We start from the raw sequence: 10,388 nt of genomic DNA on the forward strand, positions 1-10,388 counted from the left end.
TCAAAGGGGTTCTGCACTTGGGTGGTGACAGCGTCTACCCATCCAAGGTCAGAGAGAAGCTGTAACCTTGGGAGTTTAATACAAGCCTAGAGTGACCAGTATTAAGTTTTAGAATCCCTGCAGACCCCCACCCGCTGCACTCGAAGTGCCAGAGTGGGGAATTAGCCTTGACACCCCTATATGTCTGAATCACAGGACATGGGCAGGTGTACAAGTCTATGAAGGGAGACAGAAGCAGGACAGGCAGGGAGACAGTGTGTTGGCCAACACAGAAGAGAGAAACAAAAGGAAGGCAGGAAAATCAGCACTTGTCGTCACCTTCCTGGTTCCAGCTCTCTGTTTGGAAGGACACACTCCTCCCTGCCATTGAGGATCAGCAGTCCCAGGATGGGGAAATTCTCCCCCTGCACTCAGGGCTAGTTGGGAAAGGCAGCACCACTCTCTGTAATCACCAGGGCTGTCACCATAGCCTTACCAGACACTTACTTAGTGACAGCAACAGCAACTTTCCTCTCAGACGGTATTGCCTGGCATCTATCTTGAGGCCAGGCTGGTCTCACTTGCCCCATCACAGGACAGAACTGAACTTATCCTCCACCAGTTTTCCCTTGCAGAAAACACAACCCAAGAAGAAAGTGGGCAGATACTGCAATGGTATTTAGCGCAGGTACTTGCTATTCCAAGGGATTTTTCCTACATACACCCCTCCATTCACCCAAGACAGTAATAGCTAAATAAAGAGACACCTGGCTGCTCCTGGACCCAAAGTACTCATGCTGCACAGCAGACTATTGTCCCTTCACCTTGCCTTTATCCCAGAGAGGTTTGTACCTCACCAGAATGCTCACATCTTCCGAAGGAGGCTAGAGTCAGAACAAACAAGGAACAGCGTGCAGTGACCAGTTACTCAGACCCAGTGACATGGAAGGAAGAGAGCTGAGGACTGAACATCTCTGGTTACAAACAATTTGCCCTCCTGGAAGTTAATCATATTTCAGGAAAACTATTACTTTCCCTTCCCTAAGCCCTGACAACTCGCTGAGAGGGAAGCAAGAGCTCCCCCAACCTTCACATGTCCCAGTCAGATTCGTGGACTCAGCCTATGCTAATATAACAAATGTCTCTCCACAGACAACATTTGCAGTCCTCTCAGTACTTAGATTAAGCAAATTTCCATTTGCGCCTACACCACAGATCAGAGTCTGGTTTCCATTCTGCTGAATGGGCTCAGGGTGGTTGTTCCTTCTCCTGGTCTCTGTCCCAGGTTGGCCATTCTCTCATCTACCCAGTGCCATTAGGAACTGAGTATAGAAAGCAAGAACACTTATAGCCTAGGCCAGCATTTGTATGTGGAGGACACACAGAGTCAGGTCACCTGGCTTCTGTTTCCTGGAACCCCCGTCCCCTAATTCCCCTCCAGCTTAGCCAGTGCTTGAAGTGATAAGCACTGGTAAGCAACGACAGTCCCACCAGGTCTCTCCCTATCCCCATCCCAGCCCACAAATCCCATGCCTGACCAGGATACTCAGGTCCTCTGAAGCAGTGGTTCTCAAATAGGCATACACGTGCCCTTGGAGGTACATACGCAAGGTCTTTCAGGGGTCTTCCATGCTCTATACACTGAAATGTAAGTACAATATTTATATTCCAATTGATTTAGAATATGGTAAAAATAAAAAATATGGAAAAAGCAAGCAATTATTCAGTAATAGTGTGCTGTGACACATCTGCATTTTTGTGTCCGTTTTTGTAAGTGAATAATTTTTATGAGAGGTGAAACTTCGGAGTACCCAAGACAAATCAGACTGCTGAAAGGGGTACAGTAGTCTGGAAAGGTTCAGAGCCACTGCTCTGAAGGAAGAGAAAATTGAGTATAGCCAAGGTAAACAACATTGTGTCCAGTGACTCACACCCAGTGATGTGGAAGGGCAGACTGGGAATACCAGAGTGTCCCTAGTTGCAGGTCAAATTCAGTCTTGGGGAGCAAGGTGATGCTCCCAGCCAAAGGCAGGGCTCCACCCTCCCCAGGACCCATTGCATGCAAACAAGAAGCATCTCTCTGTTCTCAGATAGGGCTCTGGTTACTCAAACACTTGACAGAGACATAAAGGAAAGGAAACTGACACCTGCACCTGAAGGAAAACTGACACCTGCTCCTCCCCCACCACTGTGGGATCCTCCCCCACCACTTGGGATCCTCAGTCCCCTGCCAAGTGGGTTGTCCAGGCTGCTCAGGTCCTCTTCTTCCAGCTCCACATCTGGCTGGGCTGCTCCACTGACTTGGACAAGTCCTCTGCAAACACAGCAAATAACCCAAGAAAGAGCCATCACCACCCAAAACCTGTGCTGGAGTGTGAAGGTCTGCCCTCTCACTCCCATCTGCACTACAGCACACCTACTAGATTAACAGAGACACAGTCAACAATGATGGGTCACTTGGCTGGTCAAACCCCAACACTTTAGCACCTGTAGCTAACATGATCCCACCCCATCTACATTGGGCTATTGACACAAACGAACTAAAAAAACCTACTAATAAATCACTGAGCAGACAACGATTGGTGCCACATTCCAAAAGAGGGATTCTCAAACTGGATGTCATAACCACTCAGGAGGTCATGGTTATTATGGGAAGTCAGGAGCAGCACCATCCTCGTGCGGGTGAGGGGGCTCAGGTGGCTACACCAGTGGTGTGCAAACAGGGGACGCATTTGTTTCAGTGGAGGTTCACGAAGAACCTTTGCCAATATCACATTTCACAGCAGACCTACCAGCATCTCATTGCCACCCTGACTTCTGTGGTGCTCCTGGCAGTAGCTGTGCTTTCAGAGCTGCCCAGCTCTGAACGCAGTGCTGCTGCCAGCAGCAGGGGAGAAGGGTGGAAGTGGGGCTCTCCCAGGGTGCACTAACCACCACCAGTCTGGCGCCTCCTCCTGATAACTGTGGGGATTAGCTCTTGTGATCAATCCTCCCAACCATGAGAGGAATGAGGTCATTCTGTCTCTCCCTCTAATAGGCAGCCCCTCTCTCGCTCCAGGAACTGCAGTCTCCTCTTCATGGCTTGGCCCTCCGGCCAGGTCACCAAGGTCTTCCCCTTCCAGGGAATTCAAAGTTCTTCCAGACCCGTTGACTGGATGGCATCTCCAATGCCCTTACCACTTCCCAGTGGCCGGTAGGGGAACCCAAGCCTGCCCTCAACACTGGGTTCCAGCCCAGGAACACTGTAACAAGCAGCCAAGGTCTCTGCACAGTCCTACCCCTTGCTGCTGTCTCCCTGGGCTTCTTCCTACTTATCTGGTTTCCCCCTCTCTGGGTTTGTCACCCTCGCAACTCCCTCCACCCAGGGAGGTGACTGCAACCTACTTCCCTGCCTTCCTCCAGCAGCTTCCCTCTCCTTTCAGCTCCTGGGCTTTACACTGGCCCCTCCTGTTTCTGACTAGGTGAGCCTGCTTCAAATTAATCCCTTCTCCCTGGATCCTCCTCCAGGTGCCACCTGTGGAGTTAATTGGCCAACCTGGCCACCTTAACCCCTCCCAGTACTTTCTGGGGTGAACACTATCACAGGGGCATTAAGTCTGTTGTAAAAAGTGATATTTGTATGTTTCTTAATACCACGATTCACAGACTCCCAGCTACCTAGCAAGTCTGCTGTGAAGTCTTCACTAGTGCTGTGAAAAGTGAGATTTGTATTTTTGTTAATATCACTTTTCACAGCAGAGTTACTAGTGCAGGGTTCATGGCAGACTTCTGCTACAAAAAGTAATACTTGTATGTTTTATTAATATCATTTCACAGCAGACATTCTAGCTCCCCATTGCCACCCTTACTTCTGCGCTGCTGCTGGCCATGGCACTGCCTTCAGAGCTGGAAGACTGTAAAATGTGCTTCTTAATATAACTTTTCACAGCCACCCAGCTAGCTAGTCAGTCTGCTGTGAAGTCTGCACTAGTAAGTCTGCTGTGAAAAGTGATATTAACAAACACAGTAAATATCACTTTTCACAGCAGACTTAGCCCCCCATTACCACCCTTACCGCTGCACAGCTGCTGGCAGTGTCCCTACTTTCAGAGCCACCCAGCTCTTGAATCATAGAATCATAGAATATCAGGGTTGGAAGGGACCCCAGAAGGTCATCTAGTCCAACCCCCTGCTCAAAGCAGGACCAATTCCCAGTTAAATCATCCCAGCCAGGGCTTTGTCAAGCCTGACCTTAAAAACCTCCAAGGAAGGAGATTCTACCACCTCCCTAGGTAACGCATTCCAGTGTTTCACCACCCTCTTAGTGAAAAAGTTTTTCCTAATATCCAATCTAAACCTCCCCCACTGCAACTTGAGACCATTACTCCTCGTTCTGTCATCTGCTACCATTGAGAACAGTCTAGAGCCATCCTCTTTGGAACCCCCTTTCAGGTAGTTGAAAGCAGCTATCAAATCCCCCCTCATTCTTCTCTTCTGCAGGCTAAACAATCCCAGCTCCCTCAGCCTCTCCTCATAACTCATGTGTTCCAGTCCCCTAATCATTTTTGTTGCCCTTCGCTGGACTCTCTCCAATTTATCCACATCCTTCTTGAAGTGTGGGGCCCAAAACTGGACACAGTACTCCAGATGAGGCCTCACCAATGTGGAATAGAGGGGAACGATCACGTCCCTCGATCTGCTCGCTATGCCCCTACTTATACATCCCAAAATGCCATTGGCCTTCTTGGCAACAAGGGCACACTGCTGACTCATATCCAGCTTCTCGTCCACTGTCACCCCTAGGTCCTTTTCCGCAGAACTGCTGCCTAGCCATTCGGTCCCTAGTCTGTAGCTGTGCATTGGGTTCTTCCGTCCTAAGTGCAGGACCCTGCACTTATCCTTATTGAACCTCATCAGATTCCTTTTGGCCCAATCTTCCAATTGGTCTAGGTCCTTCTGTATCCTATCCCTCCCCTCCAGCGTATCTACCACTCCTCCCAGTTTAGTATCATCCGCAAATTTGCTGAGAGTGCAATCCACACCATCCTCCAGATCATTTATGAAGATATTGAATAAAACCGGCCCCAGGACCGACCCTTGGGGCACTCCACTTGATACCGGCTGCCAACTAGACATGGAGCCATTGATCACTACCCGTTGAGCCCGACAATCTAGCCAGCTTTCTACCCACCTTATAGTGCATTCATCCAGCCCATACTTCCTTAACTTGGTGACAAGAATACTATGGGAGACCGTGTCAAAAGCTTTGCTAAAGTCAAGAAACAATACATCCACTGCTTTCCCTTCATCCACAGAACCAGTAATCTCATCATAAAAGGTGATTAGATTAGTCAGGCATGACCTTCCCTTGGTGAATCCATGCTGGCTGTTCCTGATCACTTTCCTCTCATGCAAGTGCTTCAGGATTGATTCTTTGAGGACCTGCTCCATGATTTTTCCAGGAACTGAGGTGAGGCTGACTGGCCTGTAGTTCCCAGGATCTTCCTTCTTCCCTTTTTTAAAGATTGGCACTACATTAGCCTTTTTCCAGTCATCCGGGACTTCCCCGGTTCGCCACGAGTTTTCAAAGATAATGGCCAGTGGCTCTGCAATCACAGCCGCCAATTCCTTCAGCACTCTCGGATGCAACTCGTCCGGCCCCATGGACTTGTGCATGTCCAGCTTTTCTAAATAGTCCCTAACCGCCTCTATCTCCACAGAGGGCTGGCCATCTCTTCCGCATTTTGTGATGCCCAGCGCAGCAGTCTGAGAGCTGACCTTGTTAGTGAAAACAGAGGCAAAAAAAGCATTGAGTACATTAGCTTTTTCCACATCCTCTGTCAACGAATGGCTACGCAGATGGTGTTGGAGAGAAGGCTTTGGTTTCTTTGACCATGGGATGGTGTTCCATGAAGGAGGAGTGCTGGGTAGAGACGGGCTCCATCTTACGAAGAGAGGGAAGAGCATCTTTGCCAGCAGGCTGGCTAACCTAGTGAGGAGGGCTTTAAACTAGGTTCACCGGGGGAAGGAGACCAAAGCCCTGAGGTAAGTGGGAAAGCGGGATACCGGGAGGAAGCACAGGCAGCAATGTCTGTGAGGGGAGGGCTCCTGCCTCATACTGGCAATGAGGGGCGATCAACAGGTTATCTCAAGTGCTTATATACAAATGCACAAAGCCTTGGAAACAAGCAGGGAGAACTGGAGGTCCTGGTGATGTCAAGGAACTATGACGTGATCGGAATAACAGAGACTTGGTGGGATAACTCGTATGACTGGAGTACTGTCATGGATGGTTATAAACTGTTCAGGAAGGACAGGCAGGGCAGAAAAGGTGGGGGAGTAGCACTGTATGTAAGGGAGCAGTATGACTGCTCAGAGCTCCGGTACGAAACTGCAGAAAAACCTGAGTGTCTCTGGATTAAGTTTAGAAGTGTGTGCAACAAGAGTGATGTAGTGGTGGGAGTCTGCTATAGACCACCGGACCAGGGGGATGAGGTGGATGAGGCTTTCTTCCGGCAGCTCACGGAAGCTACTAGATCGCATGCCCTGATTCTCATGGGTGACTTTAATTTTCCTGATATCTGCTGGGAGAGCAATACAGCGGTGCATAGACAATCCAGGAAGTTTTTGGAAAGCGTAGGGGACAATTTCCTGGCGCAAGTGCTAGAGGAGCCAACTAGGGGGGGTGCTTTTCTTGACCTGCTGCTCACAAACCGGGTAGAATTAGTGGGGGAAGCAAAAGTGGATGGGAATCTGGGAGGCAGTGACCATGAGTTGGTTGAGTTCAGGATCCTGACGCAGGGAACAAAGGTAAGCAGCAGGATACGGACCCTGGACTTCAGGAAAGCAGACTTCGACTCCCTCAGGGAACGGATGGCCAGGATCCCCTGGGGGACTAACTTGAAGGGGAAAGGAGTCCAGGAGAGCTGGCTGTATTTCAAGGAATCCCTGTTGAGGTTACAGGGACAAACCATCCCGATGAGTCGAAAGAATAGTAAATATGGCAGGCGACCAACTTGGCTTAATGGTGAAATCCTAGCGGATCTTAAACATAAAAAAGAAGCTTACAAGAAGTGGAAGGTTGGACATATGACCAGGGAAGAGTATAAAAATATTGCTCGGGCATGTAGGAATGTTATCAGGAGGGCCAAATCGCACCTGGAGCTGCAGCTAGCCAGAGATGTCAAGAGTAACAAGAAGGGTTTCTTCAGGTATGTTGGCAACAAGAAGAAAGCCAAGGAATGTGTGGGCCCCTTACTGAATGAGGGAGGCAACCTAGTTGAGGAAGAACCGAGGTCAGCAGCACCACAGAAGTAATGGTGGCAATAGGGCATTAAGTTTGCTGTGAAAAATGATAATGACAAAGTTGCTTTGTGCGCCCCCCAGTATTAAACAGTATTAATTTAAAAAATATTTTTTCTGCTTATAATAATGTGATAAAATGTGTTTTAGTGTTAAAAGTGGAGAGAAAAGGTAGATTGATTTTCAACATTATGATTATAAATTTAGCATTTAAAATAGTGTTAAATATAAAAAATCTGTTTTGTATTAATAAGGGGGTTGCTCTCAGACACTTCTTGTATGGAACGGATTGCCAATACAAAAAGTTTGAGAACCCCTGCTCTCGTCACCCATCTGGTCCAAGCTTGTTCTCGATAAGACATATTATAACCTGCCCTGGGTATTAACTTCCCCATCCTGCAAGCAGCTATATTCCCCTGCCCCCTGAAGATGTAGGTAGTCAAGAACATTTTCTTGGTAACCCAGTCCCGTATAGCACAGGAGGAACTTGCCTCCAGTTAGGAGGGCTAAATGCAAAGGCTCTAAGTGAACACTTCTCTCAGAGATACCTGCAACTGTTCTGCTACCAGCTGGACCCCTGTTGCCTGGAGCCACCTATACCAAACAGGGTGGGCTTGTCTGGTCTTCATCTCTCAGGTCTCAGATCCTCCTATGGCAGGAAACAAACCACAAAAGGAGAGATATTTCCAGAGACTGCAACGGCACAGACTCATGCTCTCACTTCTTTAAAGGGATCTGACAGTCCACCCAATGACACACCACCATACAGTCATAGCTACAATGAAGGGACAGCTGAATGCTCCTGTACTGTGAAAAACAGCATCCAAAATAGTCACGGCTCACAGGAGACTATCAGCCCTCTCCCTTCTCTTTATGCCCAGAGACAACCATTCCTTGCTAGGATGCCCATGTTCTCTGAAGGAAACCAAGATCAAGTACAGAGAAGAAGAAAATAATGACCAGTGACTCAAACCCAGCAATGTATAAGAGGAGCCAGGCGAGTACTGAGTATCTTGGTTTACAGGCAGGTCACTCTTCTACGAACCAGCCTTCCTCCAGAGAAGACACATGCTCTGTTTTAATTGTTGGGCCTGACCAGCTTCAGTCATCTTCCCAGTTAAAAAATGTTTAAGACAAGGTTAAAAGAAAAATATTTTATACAGTTACACAATTTTTAGCCCCAGTTTTTAATTCAAAGACCTATTTTAGGCCCCACATTGGCTCCCAATTAAATATAAGTGTGACATTCCCCTCTGGTGTTATCTGGACCGGTGATCTGCTAGGTCACTCCAATCCTGGACCCTGGGAGCCAGCCTAACCCTGCACTGCTGTGAGAACCCCCACTCCTGGGCTGTTCACACACAGCCTCTGGCATGTAAGCTGCTCCTTGGATTGTGCAACCGAATGACACTAGCCAATATCTCCGGTCCCAGACACAACCCTAGGAACCTCCGTCTTGCAGCGTCCAGTGATGCCCGCTGGACACTGCAAGCTTATATAAGTTCATCAATTTAACAAATAAATTGATATGTACCAGGCTTGTTATCCCAAGGGGAGTCTCTGACATGCTTCAAACCAAACGCACTGCTTCAGGTAGAACAAACAAACAGATTTATTAACTACAAAGATATTTAAGTGATTATAACTCAAATCATAACAAGTTAGATTTGGTAAAATGAAATAAAGGCAAAATGCATTCTAAGCTGATCTTAACTCTTTCAGTATCCTTACAAACTTAGATGCTTCTCACCACAGGGCTGGCTGGTTGCCCTTCAGCCAGGCTCTCCCCTTTAATCAGCGCTTCAGTCACTTGGTGGTGGGTGGTGTCTGTAGATGAAGGCGGGAGAGAGAGAAAGAGCATGGCAAACGTCTCTCCCTTTTATCTCCCTTCTTTCTTCCCTCTTGGCTTTGCCCGCCCCCCGTCAGAGCGAGGTGAGCATTACTTCATCGCAACCCCAAACTGACCAAAGGAAGGGGGGTGACTCACTCGAGAGTTCAACAGATCCTTTTGTTTCTGCATAGGCCAGCGTCCTTTGTTCCTGTGAGGCTGGGCTGGGTTTGTCCCATGCATGCCCTGATGAGGTGTGAACTGCCTCTCTGCTCTTGGAGAGTTTTTTTCCTGGGCTTGATTTAAGCCATGAAGATACATTTTCAGCATCATAACTATATACATTAAATTATAACCTATAACATCCCATCACTATAACAACAATTACTATAACATCACTGTAACAACAATGCTCAGTGCATCATGAGCCTTCTGAAGACACCTGACATGACAAACTTTGCACTGGATACCACACAATCATTTTACAAAGATGAACACGGGAGTGCTGGGTGTTCCCCCAAGGTACAGACGGTCACACCGCCCCTCTTAGTTTACTGCAAGAGGATTAGTCACTGACTAGCTAGAGGGCAGTTTCTGTTATAGTTCTCTTGGCATCCAGGCATTAAGGCCATGAGGCAGCGTGACACAAGTAGTGACACACCCAGCTGCAGAAAGACACAGACACTGAAATGAGCACTGCATGGGAAGGCTTCAGCTCAGGAATTGCCCAGCACTCAAGTGCACACCGCCTCTGGAGTGTAAACCCAAAATTGTATTGTCTTGCACTGCACAGAGAACTGTACAGTGCTAGTGCATGAAATCCCTCCCTCAATTTGTAGAAAGATATGCACAGCTTTTTGCCCCTCAGTTATGAATTCCACAAACTGGGCTTGTTTTAGAGAAAAAAACAAGTTTATTAACTACAAAAGATAGATTTTACGTGATTATAAGTGATAGAAAACAGATCAAAGCAGATTACCCATCAAATAAAACAAAAACACAATATAAGCTTACGATACTGAAAAACTGGTTACAAGAAGTAGTTTCTGACCCTAAATGTTGTTTTAGGCAGGGTTTCTTGAAGGCAAGCTGCTCTTGCTTGCAGCTTAAAACTCCAGGTATTCTTTTCCACAGGCCAGATACCTTCCCAGCCTGGGCTCAGTCCTTCTCCCCCCCCGCCCCCCATCTGTGATTCTTAGATGTTTCCTGCAGCCATCCTGGGTGGGGACCCAGTGAAGAATAAATACTGATTATGTCCCTCCACTGCCTTAAATAGGCTTTACATATGGCAGGAATCCTT

At 47.8% G+C, this 10,388-nt stretch overlaps 1 long non-coding RNA gene across 1 annotated transcript; it reads right to left on the minus strand.

Annotated features, from left to right (window-relative positions):
• Positions 1 to 2,063: 2,063 nt before the first annotated feature.
• Positions 2,064 to 9,722, minus strand: LOC140915449 (uncharacterized). Its single transcript, XR_013636213.1, has 3 exons — positions 9,011 to 9,722; positions 7,809 to 7,909; positions 2,064 to 2,293 (listed from the first exon to the last, which is right to left on the minus strand). It is a non-coding gene; the product is annotated as an uncharacterized LOC140915449 (long non-coding RNA).
• Between the last annotated feature and the right edge of the window lie 666 nt (positions 9,723 to 10,388).

Source organism: Lepidochelys kempii, chromosome 8 (assembly GCF_965140285.1).
Source record: "Lepidochelys kempii isolate rLepKem1 chromosome 8, rLepKem1.hap1, whole genome shotgun sequence".
Taxonomy (NCBI): domain Eukaryota; kingdom Metazoa; phylum Chordata; order Testudines; family Cheloniidae; genus Lepidochelys; species Lepidochelys kempii.